At 40.7% G+C, this 16,854-nt stretch overlaps 1 protein-coding gene across 3 annotated transcripts in view; it reads right to left on the bottom strand.

Moving 5' to 3' along the window:
• The window catches only part of slc30a9 (solute carrier family 30 member 9), a 136,963-nt gene extending 133,869 nt beyond the window's left edge, over positions 1-3,094 (bottom strand). For all 3 annotated transcript variants that reach the window (XM_041196346.1, XM_041196336.1, XM_041196355.1), the window contains exon 1: positions 2,959-3,094. The gene's annotated coding sequence lies outside the window, so the exon portion shown is untranslated. The remainder of the gene's footprint in view (positions 1-2,958) is intronic.
• Between the last annotated feature and the right edge of the window lie 13,760 nt (positions 3,095-16,854).

Genomic DNA, 16,854 nt, shown 5'->3' with positions numbered 1-16,854 from the left:
TCTAGAGATGGTGGCAGGAAACAAGGACCTTGGGCCCCCAATATTTAACTGGAAGAAACTGCAGCTCATTCATAATTGAATATTGAACATGCTATCTGGCAACATGGAAATAGTGGAGAAATCAAGAGATGCAGCTGAGTTTCATCAGCTTACATGGAATTAATAAAACACAGGAGGGCATTCAGTCCATAGTACCTGTGCTGGCCCTAAAGAGCTTTACAATTAGTCCACTCACCTGCTCTCTTCCTATAGCTCTGTATTTTTTTCCTTCTCAAGTATAAATACAACACAATATCCTTTCAAAGGTTCCTATTAAACATGCTTTTACTACCATTTCAGGCAGTGCATTCCAGATCTTAACAGCTCATGGTTAAAAAAACTCACCTCCCTTCCGTCCTTTTGCCGATTAAAAATGCCGAATAGTGTCATCAAGGGGCAACAGGAAGATGAGGAAGAGGAGGGACAGTGGAAAAGTAGGAGATAGAGACAGAGGATTCTGACCAGGAAAAGCATGGGAAAAAGAGGGAAGAAAGATTTTTGAACTGAGGGCTGAGACCATGGGATTGTTCACAAGTGGTTAATGAGACTGCGATTGGAATATAATTTAAAAAAGAGAATGAGAGAAATACTTCAAAAGAAGGAATATACAATGATCAGGAGGAAACAAGGTTATAGGAGGGAGTGCCAGCACATACACCATTATTTTATGAAAATTGTGTTTTACTGAGTTTGAGTCCAGGAAATGATTTAGAAGTATTGCTGCTAAGCAGTGTTTAGGACGATACACCCATGTAAGGTGCCCAAACTTTGAGCCTGTCATTTGAACAACTTGTCCCTTTCTTTTATGTCAGTCTGATCTCACAATTTTGACATGTTAAGTCCAAATATACATCAGCTCTGACTGAGGCTCCAAGTTCAGTGTTGTCACCTTCACACAAAACCCAACACCAAACTAAGTTCAAGGAGCAGGGAAAGAGAGAAAAAGAAAGATAACTGTGTACAGTTTTGGTCTCCTTGCTTAAGAATATAATTGAATAAGAAACAGTTCAGAGAAGGTTCATTCAACTGATTCTTCAAATGAAGGGATTATCTTAAGACAAAAGGTTGAGCCTGTACCCATTGGGGTTTAGAAAAATGAGAGGTGATCTTATTGAAACATAAAAGATTTGGAGAGGACTTGACAGAGTAGAGCTGAAATGCTTCCCCTTGTGAGAGACACTAAAAAGTAGGGGACACTGTTTAAAAAGGAGGGGTCTTCCATTTAAGATGGAGTTGAGAATTTCTCTCTCTGAGGGTCATCAGTTTGTGGAACTCTCTTCCCCAAAAATCAGTGGAGGCAAGGTTGACAAGGGATTCAAAGGGTATAGAGAGTAGACAGGAAAGTAAACTTGAGGCCACAGTCAGGTCAGTCATGAGGAGTCACTGCTAAGGGGTCACCCACTTAAAATTGGGATGAGGTGAAATCTTTTCTCTCAGGACGGTCTTGAGTCAAGTGGATGGTATCAAGCTTCCTCAGAGTTGCTGGAGCTGCACTCATCCAGACAAGTGGGGAGTATTCCATCATACACCTGACTTGCAGAAGGCTTTGGGGAGTCAGGAGGTGAGTTACTCTCTGCAGAATTCCCAGTCTCTGACCTGCTCTCACAGCCACAGGTTCTGTTGAAGGGTCATTCGGACTCAAAACGTTAATTGTGCTCCTCTCCACAGATGCTGCCAGACCTGCTAAATTTTTCCAGGTATTTTTGTTTTGGATTTCCAGGATCCGCAGTTTTTTGCTTTTATCACAGTATTTATGTGGTTGGTCCAATTAAGTATCTGGTCAATGGTAAGCATCCCCCCTGACCCTAGGATGTTGATGGACGGCTATTTAGCAATGGAATGCCATTGAATGTCTAGGGCAATGGTCATTGCTTGGCAATTGTGCAGCATGTCACTTGCCACTTATCAGTCCAAGCCTGAATGTTATCTAGGTCTTGCTGCACATGGGCAACAGGTAGTTTCAGTATCTGAGAAGTCGCAAATGGTGCTGAACATGGTTCACTGATGTTTGCACAATCAGCGAACATCCCCACTTCTGACTTTATAATGCAGGGAAGGTCATTGATGAAGCAGCTGAAGATGTTTGGGTCTAGGACACTACCCTGAGGAACTCCTGCAGCGATTTCCTGGAATTGAGATGATTGACCTCCAACAACACAACCATCTTCCTTTGTGCTAGGTATGACTCCAACCAGTGGAGAGTTGACCTCCCCCTCCCAATTCCCATTGACTCCAGTTTTGCTAGGGCTCCTTGATGCCTCACTCGGTCAAATGCAGTCTTGATATCAAGGGCAGTCACTCTCACCTCACCTCAAGAGTTCAGCTCTTTCGTCCCTGTTTGAACCAAGGCTGTAATAGGGGCAAGGTGATTTAACGGTACTCAGGCCTGTACAAAAAAGGTGCATGAAATATTTTTCCACGTCAGGTGGTGTCACATGATCAAACCTTCAAGGATACATCCAACCTCAGTTGGCAATCCTTCTTGGGTTATCAATTACTCTCCAGAATGTTCCTTTGGATTTTGGCAGAAGACTGAGGTGGGGATGGCACTGGCTGCGGGTTAATGATCTAGTTATTTGTGCAGGACTTTTTTTAAAATGCAGCAATAACATGAGAAAGAATCAGTGTGTCTCTGCAATTTAGACCAGAAGGAAATATGGAAACCGTTGCCCATCTCTCCGCCCACTCTGCATTGAACCGGACTATTACAAATAGAAAAGTCAATGCTACCCACTGGGGCCGCCCCGGCCGTTTCATTTAAATATTCAAATCACTCGAGCTGGACTCCGCCAGCTTCAGTCAGTCAATACCGGCTCCGGCTCCGGCCCCAATATTTCATCCCGAGACGTGTCTCGCGCTTAATATTTAATGGCGTAACATTTACGGCTGCGCCCAGCTTGCTGTCTCTCTCTCTCTCACCTGCCCGTGTGCATATACCGATAAGTAACGCCCGCTTGTCCAAATTTAAATCCGTTCATGGCTCGCGTACTCTCCCTCTCACTCCCCTGACATCGCCTCCATCCTGACCGGTGGCTTCTATCTCACCGAAACTTTCCTGACGAGAGCAAAGACCAAACCATCGCGAGATCATGCCGAGACCATCCCACCCCCCCCTTCCTCCCGCCCAATCAGCGCAACGCAATGGGTAACGTCACAATGGGAGGCGGTTGCTAGCCGAATGCGTGGTTAGTTCTGATTGGAGATTTCGGTATTGTAGGATTCGGAGACCCGAGTGTTTGTTGCCTAACAACGAAAATATTAGTCAAGTCACAACCTCTCAAGTTCGGGGATAATGATTGTGTCAGCAACCAATATGTACAATGTGTTTGAAGAGGGATTTCATACATGGGAGGATAATGGAAATTGCCGACAACAGATCTGGGACGCACTAACAGAGAGTCACCTAAGGCAGAGAGGGAGAATTGATGTCCTCTGAGCTATAAACTATACGAAAACAACGTATATATTAGCAACTTTAGCGCAATGAGACAGCAAAAGGCGCCTCACAGGAACATTAGCAAACAAAGTATGACGCTGAGCCACATAAGGAGATATTAGATCAGATCACTAAAAGATTAGTCAATCAGGTAAGTTTTAAGGAGTGTTTTTAAAGGAGGAGCGAGGTATAGGAACAGTATTCCAGAACTTATAGGCTAGGCAACTGAAGGCACAGCCACCAATGGTGGAACAATTACAATTGGCAATGCACAAGTGGCCAGAATTAGACAAGCACAGATATCAGGGAGAGTTGTGGGGGTGGGATTACGGAGATAGGAAGAGGTGAGGCCATGGAGGGATTTGAAAACAAGAATGAGAATTTTAAAATCAAAACATTGCTTGACCGGAGTCAACTTAGGCACAGGGTAAGCACAGGGATGATATGAGGAATTGGACTTGCTCTGAATTGAGACACAGAGTTTTGGAAGACCTCAAGTTAACAGAGGGTAGAATGTCAGAGACCAGCCAGCGGTGTGTTGAAACAGTCGAGTCGAGAGGTAATGAAGGCATGAATGAGGATTTCAGCAGCAGATGAGCTGAAACAGGGACAAATCGCAAATCTAAACCAGCTGAAAGGTTTAAACTAAGGTTTTTGAAACAAAACTGAAAGTACAAGAGATGAGGTATGGCAATATCTATAAACATAAACATTTTATTGAATTGGTGAGGAGGGAAAGAGAGTAAAGGAAAGAAAACAGAAGTAAATAATGGATATCAAATGGGCAAGTTAACAACCAATGGCTTGTCTGAAATAAAAGTAAGAGCTTGTGAATTGATTTAAAGGTCCACGGACGGTCATCTTAGAAAGGTTCAGGGGCGGTCATCACTGCATGTTAAAGAAACAGTACAACAGGAAAATAGTTAAACAGTGAGAGACCCACTCTTGATGGGAAAAGGTAAAGTAACTAGAAATTTGAAAAAAAAATGTGGAAAACCTGCAAACATAGTTCTAGAATTAAAATGAAGCCGTGGAAAAATTGATGATATAGTGAAGGCTTGAAGTTATAACACTCATTAAAGAAACATTGATAGATTTGTGGGAAGGATGTAAAGGGACAAATTTGCAAGGAAATTACAGAGAGTTGCAAAAATTTATAGAGTAGTTATAATGCGGGACTTTAATTATTCGAATATAGGCTGGGATAGCGGTAGTGTAAAGGGCAGAGAGGGGAAAGAGTTTCTAGGGTGTGTTCAGGAGAATTATCTACAGCAGTGTCCAGTCCAGCAAGAAAGGAGGCACTGCTAGACCTGGTTCTTGGGAATGAGATGGGCCAAGTAGATCAAGTAACCATGGGGGAACGTTTAAGGGACAGTGATTGTTGTATCATAAGGATTAGGATGACGATAGAAAAGGGCAATGAACAATCCAGAGTAAGAATAATTAACTGGGGTAAGCCAACTTCAGAGGAATAAGAACAAATCTGGGCTGAATAAATTGGAGCCAAAGGTTGGCAGGCAAAACAGTAGCTGAACAATGGGCTACTTTTAAAGAAGAGATAGTTTGGACACAGTCAGGGTATATTCCCTCAAAAGGTAGGGCAAACAAATCCAGAGCACTGTGGATGACAAAGGAGGTAGAAATTAAGATAAAGAAGAAAAAGTGTGATTATGACAGGTGTCAGGTAGAAAATACAATTGAGAACCAGGCTGGATAGAGAAGGTTCAGAGGGGAGGTGAAAAAACGAATAAGAGAAGCAAAGAGAAAGTATGAATGGAGACTGGTAGTCAACATAAAAGGGAATCCCAAAGTCTTCAATAGGCAGTTAAATAGTAAAAGAGTGGTAAAAGGAGGAGTAGGGCTGATTAGGGACAAAAAGGGATTTGCACATGGATGCAGAGGGCATGGCTGAGATATTAAATGAATAATTTGCATCTGTCTTTACCAAGGAAGAAGGTGCTGCCCAAGCCATGGTGGAAGAGGAGGAAATTCAGTCACTAGAAAGGTTTCAAATTGATAAGGAGGAGGTTTGGATAGGCTGTCTGTACTTAAAAGTGGACAAGGCACCAGGACTGAATGAGATGCATTCAAGGATACTGAGGGGAGTGAGAATGAGAATTGCAGTGGCACTGGCCATAATTTTTCAGTCTTCCTTATACTCAGGGGTGGTGCCAGAGGACAGGAGAATTGTTAACATTACAACTTAGTTCAAAAAAAGGTGTAAGGATAAGCGCAGCAACTACAGGCCAGTCAGTCTACCTTTGGTGGTGAGGAAACTTCTAGAAACTATAATTTGGAACAGAATTTATAGTCACATGGACAAATGCGAGTTCATTAAGGAGAGCCAGGTTGGATATCTTAGGGGAAAATCTTGTTTGACTAACTTGCTGGAACGTTTTGAACAGATATTGGAGAATTTTGATAAGGTTAATGCTGTTGATTTGACATACATGGACCTCTAAAAGGCATTTGATATAGGAATGCACAACAGATTTGTGAGAAAAGTTATAGCTCATGGAATAAAAAGAACAGAAGCAACTTGGAAACAAAATCGGCTGAGTGAAAGGAAACAGAGTTTAATGGTTAGATGTTTTTCAGGCTGAAGGAAGGTTTGTAATGGAGTTCCCCAGAGGTCAGTATCAGGACCCTTGCTTTTCCTGATATATATTAACTAACGATCTAGGCCTTGGTGTACAGGGGACAATTTCAAAAGTTGCAGACAATATAAAACTTGAATTGTAAACTGTGAGGACAGTGTAGAACTTCAAAAGGACACAGACAAGTTGGTGGACTGGGTAGATAGGTGGCAGATGAAGTTCAATGCGGAGAAATGTGAGGTTATACATTTTGGTAGGAAGAACATGGAGAGACAGTGTAAAACAAAGGGTACTACTCTAAAGTGGGTGCAGGAGCAGAGGGACCTAGATGTATTTGTGCATAAGTTATTAAAGGTGGCAGGACAGGTTGAGTGAGCAGTTAATAAAGCATACAGTATCCTAGGGTTTATTTGTAGAGGCATAGTGTACAAGAGTAAAGAGATTATGTTGAACTTGTGTAAGACACTAGTTAGACCTCAGTTGGAGTATTGCATACAGTTCTGAGCACCACATTTTAGGCAGGATATGAAGGCATTGGAGAGAGTGCAGAAGAGGTTTACGAGAATGGTTCCAGGGATGAGAAACTTCAGTTATGAAGATAGATAGGAAAGGTTGGGACTGTTCTCCTTGGAGAAAAGAAGGCTGAGAGGAGATTTAATAGAGGTGTTCAAAATCATAAGGGGCCTGGACAACAAAGACAGGGGGAATCTTCCCACTCATGAAAGGATCGAGAACAAGAGTGCACAAATTTAAAGTTAACTGGCAAAAGTGATATGAGAAAAAGCTTTTTCACACAGTGAATGGTTAGGGTCTGGAATGTACTGCCTGAGAGTGTGGTAGAGGCAGGTTCAATCAAGGCATTCACAAGGGAACTAGATGATTATTTGAAAAGGAACTATCTGCAGGTTATGGGGAGAAGGCGGGAGAATGGCACTAGCTAAAATGCTCATTCAGAGAGTTGGTGCAGACACAATGGGCCAAATGGCTTTCTTCTGTGCTGTAACAATTCTGTGATTAAGTGAGCGGGCAAAACTGGCAGGTGGTGTTCCGTGTGGAATCATCCACTTTTGTAAAAAGATAGATCATCTAAATGATGAGAAGATAGGAGAGAGGGATCCAAGCACAGAAATTACTAAAAGCTAGTGGGCAGGTACAAAAGTATTTAAAAAGATGAATGGAATGTTGTCATCTATCTCAAGAGGGCTAGAACACAAAGGATGGAAATTATCTCACAATTTACTGAAGACCATCATTTAAACTCCTTTCCCTGTCTCCTCCATCCTCATCTCAAACAAATGTGAGTACCTCATGAATTTAATTGAGACCATCTAGTCAGCTGCCATTGTCACTTGTCTCCCTTCCCCAATTGAACCTGACAAAACTTCTCCAAAAGGTCCCCCTCCACAAGATGGATTAGGTTAAAATTATCCCCAAGGAATGGGAGTACACTCTTAACAAAACAACACTGAACATGTCAGAGAGACCTAGCAATTGAAATACATAATTCTTGAAACTTTCTATACAACAACAACTTGCATTAATATGGTGCTACTCTTGTTCATCTTTCGTGGCAAAGATGACCATGTCCATCATCTGGGGATGTTTAGGTGACTGTTAAGCTCGATCTGTACTCAGAAGGTTCTGCTGCAAATATGACAGGAAATCGCAGACGATTGAGTTTTGGACAAGTTGCTGGCTTGGGATTTCCTCCCCTTGCATTTTATCTCTGCCTCTGATATGCGCTTACTTTCGAAGAAGGCCCCACCATTTTTTTATTTGGTTGCATTAGGTGCAGCGATCCTAAGCGGGCTTCTCCCAGGACTTGAAGTTGATCTTGTAGCACATCCTTTGACTCCATGAGTGCACAGCCAGATGCAAGAGCCTGAAATCATGGAGACTCCACATAAAAGATGGACCACAGATCCGGAAATATGGCCCCCATATCCGGCAGAAAACCAGCTTTGCTAGGGAGGGTGGGCAGGTAACAAAGGCAGGAGGTACCTCACATGTAGGAAATCCAAACTCAGCATGGTCTTTTGAACTTAGTGCTGTGTTCAAACAGACCACATTTTCATGGAGCAAGGGCCTTATCCTACAATATGTGAGTTACGAATTTTTTGAATGGACGTAAATGCTCTTGAAGGGTGGATAAGGTATGTAAAACTATCAGGTTATTTAAATCCCCTGCCTTTAAAGCTTGATGAAAGCTGCCTGCCTGTGTCTGTGAATTGAAAAAAAAATCTGTTCTAAGCAGTTTCAATAGCTGTTGACAAACCCTAAGTTCCATCATTATAGCAATATCACTGCTTGACTGTTTTCCACAACCTGTCATTATCACAGCCAGGGATGTAAGTTCACAGTTTGATTGACAACTCAGAGGTTATTAAAGGATTAACTGTCTTATGTGGGGTTATGAATACAATTGTTTGTTTCTATAAGGAATTAAATGTATTTCATGGGATTTCATGAATTAGGATGATTTCTTCATGTACTGAGGTCTATTATAGATTTCTAAAACTTTATTTCATCTCAGAATGGCTCCTGAGGTCCGTCCATGGTGGATACTGGGTGAGTTGGCATGGAGGGTGCAAGGGCAAAAGGTGGTGTGTGGTGGGGTCATGAATTGGCACAAAGTTGGCATAGAGGCTATAAGGGGATGTGGGAATGGGTAGGGGTCATGAGTTGGCACTAAGTTGGCATGGGGCTGTAAGGGGACATGGGGGTTGGTGGCATGGGTATGAGAAGCCTTTGAGAGTGGGTGGGAGATTGGTTGGCATGTATGGACAGGGGGAGTGGGTGGGGATTGAGGGGGGCTGTGAGGGATGAGAGCTAGATGGCCGAATGTTTAAGGAAACAACTAGGAAGAAGTCCCAGAAAACCAAGACCTTTTAAATAGCCTGGCTAGGAGCCCCTATAGCCTCCTCCAATCCGTGTCTAGCCTTAGCCTTAATATTACAGATTCTTAAGAACATGGCTGTACCTCCTTTTCTAGTTGGCTTGCTCTATTATCTGTGTTCAGTTACCTGCTAAGAGACATGATTGGCTGAATATACTGATGCCAACTAACTTCATAGACCCAGAATCTGTTAACCATATTCTGCTAATGCCACTCAAGCCTACACAGCTATTTGCTAAATCAATAAATATTGGCCCGTAACTTCCAAGCTCCCCACCATCGGATTTAGGGGGTACCCCAAAGATGAACTGGGAATCCCTCTGGGACGTTCCCAAGTAAGGATTTGCACAGCAATTGCCCAGAACTGCACACTTCCTCTGGACAATTGCGCTGTGCTGGGAACATGGTTTAAATCGCAAACTTCAGATGGTTCCTCCAAGGTTATACCAATAGTTACTCAGAAAAAGTTAGAAGAAAAGTGAGAAAATACGAAACTATAGGCCAGTTAGCTTGATGTCTGTAGTGGGGAAGTTATTAGAATTGATCATTAAGGAGGTTATAGCTGGGCACTTAGAATAGCTCAAGGCAATTGGGAAGAGTCAGCATGGTTTTGTGAAAGGAAAATCATGTTTAACCAATTTATTGGAGTTTTTTCAAGGAGTAACATGCACAGTGGATAAAGGGGAGTCTGTAATGTACTGTACTTGGATTTCCAGAAAGCATTTGATAAGACACCACATCAAAGATTATTACAGAAAATAAAAGCACATGGTTATGGGGTAACAAATTAGCATGGATAGAAGATTGGCTGGCTGGCAGAAAGCAGAGCATATGCATAAATGTGTCTTTTTCTGATTGACAGAATGTGATGAGTAGAGTCCCACAGGGGTATGTACTGGGGCCTTAACTTTTTACGATTTACATCAATGACTTAGATGAGGGAATTGAAGACATGGTAGCTAAATTTACAGATGACAAAAAGATAGGAAAGTATGTTGTGAAGAGGACATGAGAAGGTGGCAGATGGATATAGATAGGTTGAGTGAGTGGGCAAAGATCTGGCAAATGGAGTTTAATGTGGGAAAATGTGAAGTTGTTCACTTTGGCAGGAAAAACAAAAAAGCAGAATATTACTTAAATGGAGAACGGCTGCATAATTCTGAGGTGCAGAGGGATCTAGGTGTTCTAGTACGAGTCACAAGAAGTTAGTATGCAGATACAGCAAGTAATTAAAAAGGCAAATGGAATGTTATCCTTTGTTATAAGAGGGATTGAACATAAAAGTAAGGATGTTATGCTTCAGTTATACGAGGCATCGGTGAGACCGCACCTCGAATACTGTGTGCAGTTTTGGTCTCCTTATTTAAGGAAGGATGTAAATGCATTGGAGGCGGTACAAAGGAGGTTTACTAGATTGATACCTGGAATGAGTGGGTTGCCTTATGAGGAAAGGTTGGACAGACTGGGCTTGTTTTCACTGGTGTTTAGAAGAGTGATTGATTGAAGTATAAAAGAACCTGAACGGCCTTGGCAAGGCAGACGTTGAAAGTGTCATGAAGCTACTAATGTATATAATGTTATTGGAAATTATTTTGAATTCAACTTGTAGTAGGGGGGGTGGGGGGGGTGTGGAGGGGGGAATGTGTGTGTGAGTGTGTTTGTATCTTAATTGGATTAAAGCCAGCTAGTCTGGGTGGTTTGATGTACAGAAGCTTTGAGATGTAAACAGTAAGGTAAAGAATACATTGCACTTTGTTGAATAAACCATTCAAAGACTGGATCTTGCACCTAGCTAGGAGACACCAAGCAATTTGTTTATATTACTAATAACATTGGTACTATGAAAGGGGTTTTATTGTTAGAAGATGTGGAGTTCAAAGGGTCTATTGGTACAATGAGAATTTGCATTCAAAGGGAAGGCTAGGTATATACAGAAGAGTTTTGTGTGTGGAAGTTAGAAGCATGTGAGATCTAAGCCACCTGTAAGCCACCTGTGCGAAGGAACCAAATTGAAAGGAACCTCTTTTTGAATTTGTAACATAAAATGTGCTTTGCCTGGTGTCTGTTTAAAGTCTATGGGTTGTTGTTGCCTTAGGGAAGATTAACTGGGAGTGATTAATTTAGGGATTTGTTTAATAGTTATTATGATAGTAATTTGTAGACATGTGTATGTATTTAATGCCTTATAAAATTAATAAATGTCTAAGTTAACTTACATAAAAAACATCTGGAGGCTTGGTGGTTTCATTTCTGAATTGAGAGTTGCATCTCAAACAGACCAATTGAAGATGTAGGTTATGACAATTGTTTAAAGTTTCCCTCTGGGATTTTAAATAACTCATCCTTTACCAACAGCTGTGTCATAACAATTGGGGGCTCTTGACGGGATAATATTTGTAATTCCTTGATTGGTTAAGAATTGGTGAATCTTAAGGTTACGAATGTGAGGAGCACTTTGAATTCAGGAGTTGGTGAGGTTTTTTAAAAGTGGTGAGACTGCAAGATGGCTTTGGCAATTGCTAAGACTTCTCTGGGAGTAGAAGATATAACTCTGATTGGGTTGAAAAAAATAACCAAGAGTAAGTTAACAGAGTTGACAGATAAGTTAAAATTGGGGTTATCTGTGGGGCTAGGAAATCAGATTTAATTAAAAATATAGCACAGCATCTACAGTTGGAAGTGATACCTGACATTAGTGAGTCACAGCTGGAGGTAGTGAGATTTCAGTTTGAAATGAAGAAGCTTGAATTTGAACAAGCAAAGGAACTGAAAATACTTGAATTAGAAGCAAAGGAAATAGAAATGGCTTTTAAAAGGGAGCAAGCAGAAAGGCAGGAGAAAGAAAAGAAGCTGGTACTGGAATTTCATGAAAGAGAGAAAAAGAGAATACCTGCTTAAAAGGCTAGAAGGAAAGTTCTGATAATGAAAAAACCTTTAACCTAAAACCCAGTAGGGAGATGTTTAAATTTGTACAAGCTCTTCCAAAGTTTGAGGAAAAAAATCTTGAAGTGCGCTATATATAAACAATTTAGCCTTGAATGTAGGAGGTAAGTTCGCGGATGATACGAAAATTGGTGGGGCGGTAAATAGTGAGGCGGATAGCTGTAGATTACAGAATGATAGAGACGGGCTGATCGGATGGGCTGATCAGTGGCAAATGGAATTTAATCTGGATGAGTGTAAGGTGATACACTTGGGCAGGACAAACAAGGCAGAGGAATGCACAATGAATGTCAGGACACTGGGAAGTACCGAGGATCAGAGGGACCTTGGTATGTGTGTCCAGCGGTTCCTTAAGGTAGCGGGACAGGTAGATAAGGTGGTTAAGAAGGCATATGGGATACTTGCCTTTATTAGCCGAGGCATAGAATATAATAGGGAGGTTATGCTGGAACTGTATGAAATGCTGGTTAGGCCACAGCTAGAGTATTGCATGCAGTTCTGGAATCTGCATTATAGGAAGGATGTGATTGCACTAGACAGAGTGCAGAGGAGATTTACCAGGATGTTGCCTGGGCTGGAGAGTTTTAGTTATGAGGAGAGATTGGATAGACTGAGGTTATTTTCCCTGGAGCAGAGGAAATTGATGGGGGACATGATTGAGGTGTGTAAAATTATGAAGGGCATAGATAAGGTAGACAGGAAGGAACTTTTCCCCCTGATGAAGGGATCAATAACCAGAGGTCATAGATTTAAGGTAAGGGGCAGGAGGTTTAGAGGGGATGTGAGGAAGAACTTTTTCACCCAGAGGGTGGTGGGAATCTGGAACTCACTGCCTGAAAGGGTGGTAGAGGCAGAAATCCTCATAACATTTAAGAAGTATTTGGATGTGCACTTGCGATGCCATGGCATACAAGGCTATGGGCCTAGTGCTGGAAAATGGGATTAGAACAGTTAGGTTCTTGTTTGACCAGCTTGATGAGCCGAAGGGCCTTTTTCTGTTCTGTAGACCTCTCTGACTCTTATGATTCCATGCTCTTTATTTCATTTGAGAAGATAGCTAAACAGATGAAATGGCCACAGGAGTACTGGACGTTATTATTACACTCTAAGTTGCTGGATAGAGTGCATGAGGCATATGCTTCATTGTCTGAAGAGGTATTGGTGAATTATGATGTGGTGAAAAGGCTATTTTGAGTGCTTATGAGTGTGTTCCTGAAGCATAAAGGCAGAAGTTTAGGAATATGAGAAAACAGCCTGGGCAAACTTTTATTGAGTTTGAAAGAGTAAAACAAAGTAATTTTGACCGGTGGATATGGGCATTAAAAATAGAGACAACATTTGTAGTTCTTAGAGAAGTAATTCTTTTGGAAGAATTTAAAGACTCAATCCCTTCAGTAGTGAGAACTTATGTGGAGGAACAGAGGGTTCAAACTGTAAGACAAGCAGCAGAGGAAGCTGATGATTATGAGTTAGTTCATAGAGCCAAACCTTTTTTTTTGTCACCCTTTCAAATCGGAAAAAGATAGAAAGTGGGAAGGTGAAAGGAAGGTAGGTAGCCAGAGAAGAATAGGAGTGGCTGGGAATTCCCAGAAGTTTTTTCTCAAAATAAGAAGGAAGGTGCTGAAGATAGGAGTGACATTTGAAAATTGAGGAATTTTCATTGTAATAAAGTGGGGCAAACAAAGCCAGTTTGTTGGAAATTATTGGGAAAATCTGTTGGAATTATTGGGGTACAGAAATGTTTTGGAAGTAAATGTACTGTGAGTTCCAAGGTTCAGGCACAGGAGAAACCAGTGGTTTGTGTACAGGTAAAATGGGGAGAATCAATGATAGGTAAAGAAGTAGGAATGTATTCACAATTTATTCAAGAGAATTCTGAGGATCAGGGTGCAGAAATGTTTAAAGACTATGTGTGTGAAGGGAAAGTCTTTCCATGTGTACAGGGCGGAGTAGGTAAAGATGTTAAAATTTTAAGAGACACAGGGGTTAGTTAATCCTTAATATTGTGGGATACTGATATCTGTTTTTCAGAGGGAGTATTGCAAGAGCAGGTGATAATAAGTGGGGTTCATGGAGATGCTAAATCTATTCTGTTGTGAAAGGTAAATTTAAAGAGCCAATGAAAGACAGGTGAAGTTATTATTGGAGTAGTGAAAAAATTGCTCATTGCAGGGGTTCCATTTATTCTCAGTAGTGATGTACTAGATCACAAATGTGGGTGATGCCTAGGGTAGTTGAGCAGCCTGTATAAATGTTTTCAACAGAGGTATTACAGAAGGAGCATCCTGGATTGTTTCCAGATTGTACGATAATGAGATCAAAAGCTCATCAGGAAGAACAAGATAAACAAGGAGGGCAGGCGGTTCAAAAGCAAGAAGAAGGTGTCAAAATCCAATTAGCTGGCACTGTGTTTGATAACATTGTTCAGGAGGAAAGACTACAGGACAATTCAGCTGAAGTGTTTAACTGAAGGAGGTTAGTGGAGTTACAGAAAAATGATCTGCAATTAAAGCAGTTATATCAGAAAGCTTATACAGAAACAGAAGCAAAATGTATTCCAGTATGTTATTATCTAAGGGAGATATTTTAATGGGAAAATGGAGGCCAGATCATGTTTCAGCAAATGAAAGCTGGAGTGAGGTGCATCAGATTGTTACCCCATTAGGGTATAGAAATTAGTTTCTGAGGATTGCTCATGAAATTCCTATGGGGGGACATTTAGAAACTAGGAAAACACAGGAAAAGATACAGGAGTATTTCTTTGGCCAGGATTGCAGAGGGATGTAGTCAAATTCTGTAGAACATGTTACACATATCAGGTAACAGGAAAACCACAAGCAACGATTAAGCCGGCACCTTTAATCCCAATACCAACATTTGAAGAACCTTTTATTAGGGTCATGATTGATTGTGTAGGACCTCTCCCTAAGACTAAAAGTGGAAATACGTACTTACTAACAATAATGGATGTGTCTACCAGGTTTTCTGATACCTTTAAGAAATATTACAACTAAGAAGAATGTGGAGGAGTTAATTAATTTTTTTTACAAGATATGGTTTGCCTAAGGAAATACAATCAGATCAAGAGTCAAATTTCATATCACAGCTGTTTAAGGAAGTAATGAACAGTTTGGGGATGAAACAGCTTAAGTTAACAACTTATCATCCGGAGTCACAAGGAGCTTTGGAAAGATGACATCAAACTTTAAAAACTATGATGACAGCATACTGTCAGGATTATCCACAGGATTGTGATGGATGAATTCCAGTCTTGTTATTTACTATTAGAGACGCTCCAAATGCATTGACTGGTTTTAGCCCTTTTGAACTAGTTTATGGTCATAAGGTAAAGGGACCACTGAAATTGATTCATGAGAAATTGCTGGGTCAAAATTCAAAAACGAATCTCCTAGATTACGTATCAAATTTCAGGGAAAGATTGAACAGTGCATGTGACTTGGCTAGGGAACGTTTAAAAATATCACAGCATGTGATGAAAGTAAAAGCAGATAAGAAAGCTAAAATTTGCAGTTTTGCTTCTGGAGAGAAAGTATTAGTTTTATTACTAGTACTAGGTGATTCATTAAATGCAAGATTTAGTGGGCCTTACAGAATTGAAAATAAATTGAGCGAAGTAAATTATTTCACAAATACTCCAGATAGAAGAAAGAAGCAGAGGGTGTGTGATATAAATATGCTTAAAAAGTACTTTGACATGGAAGAGGAGCAAAAAGAGGTATCAATGATGGCAGGTGTTGAGAAAGAGGTAGAAGTGCAAGACTCTCAAATTGATTTTCCTCTAATTAAATTGGATAATGAGGGGGTGCTTGAAAATTTAAATTAAACATTGAGTTACCTTCCAAGCAATTGTTGAAGTGATTTGAAAAAAACTATTGCAGAGACACAAACTTGTTTATGGGAATAAATTGGGAAAGGCACATTTAGCTATACATGATGACTCTGTACAGGTTTCATCTTCAATAAGGTAACATCCTTATAGATTAAATCTGGCAAAATTATCACAAGTACAAAAATAAATTGATTTCATGCTTCAAAATGATATTGAGTCTGGTTGCAGTAACTGGAGTTCGCCATACTGTGCTGGTACCGAAAGTGGATGGAATACAACGGCTGTGTGTGGACCATCGAAAGGTGAATGCAGTGACAAAAGCGGATTCATATCCTATACCAAGGTTGGATGATTGCATTGAGAAAGTGAGACAATCAAAATTTATCACAAAGATTGACTTGCTAAAAAGATACTGGCAGGTACTGTTGTTGGAGAGAGCAAAGGAGCTATCAGCTTTTGTAACGCCAAATGGATTATATCAGTTTAAAGTCATGCCATTTGATATGAAGAATGCGTCTGCGACATTTCAAAGACTGACAGAATAATTGCAGGTCTAAGCAATTGTGCTATTTATATTGATGATCTAATAGTTTTCATTCCTTCATGGGAGGAGCATTTACAGCATCTGGAAGGATTACTTTCTCAATTACAAGAAGCTAATTTGGTGATGAACTTGGCTGAAAGTGAATTTGCAAAAGCTCATGTTATGTATCTAGGCCATACCATTGGACATGGTAAAGTGGCTCCAAGGGATGTGAAAGTCAAGGCTATTGTGGATTTGCCAATGCCTACAACAAAACGAGAAGTTTTAAGACTTCTGGGCATGAGTGGGTTTTACTGGAAATTTGTACCTAATTTTAGCCGTGTTGTTGCTCCACTGACTGAACTATTAAAAAAGAACAAAAAGTTTCAATGGACACTGGAGTGTAAGAAGTCATTTGATAGTTTGAAAACTGTATTAACTACGGCACCAGTTTTGGCAGTACCCAATTATGCCAAGCAATTCAAGTTGGCCATTGATACAAGCAATACAGGCACTAGGGCTATACTGTTGCAAGAAGATGACACTAGAATTGAAAAACCAATAAGGTAT

Source organism: Carcharodon carcharias, chromosome 1 (genome assembly GCF_017639515.1).
Source record: "Carcharodon carcharias isolate sCarCar2 chromosome 1, sCarCar2.pri, whole genome shotgun sequence".
Lineage (NCBI taxonomy): Eukaryota > Metazoa > Chordata > Chondrichthyes > Lamniformes > Lamnidae > Carcharodon > Carcharodon carcharias.
The sequence above is the reverse complement of the archived record's forward strand: the minus strand, read 5'-3'. Positions and strand labels throughout refer to the sequence as shown.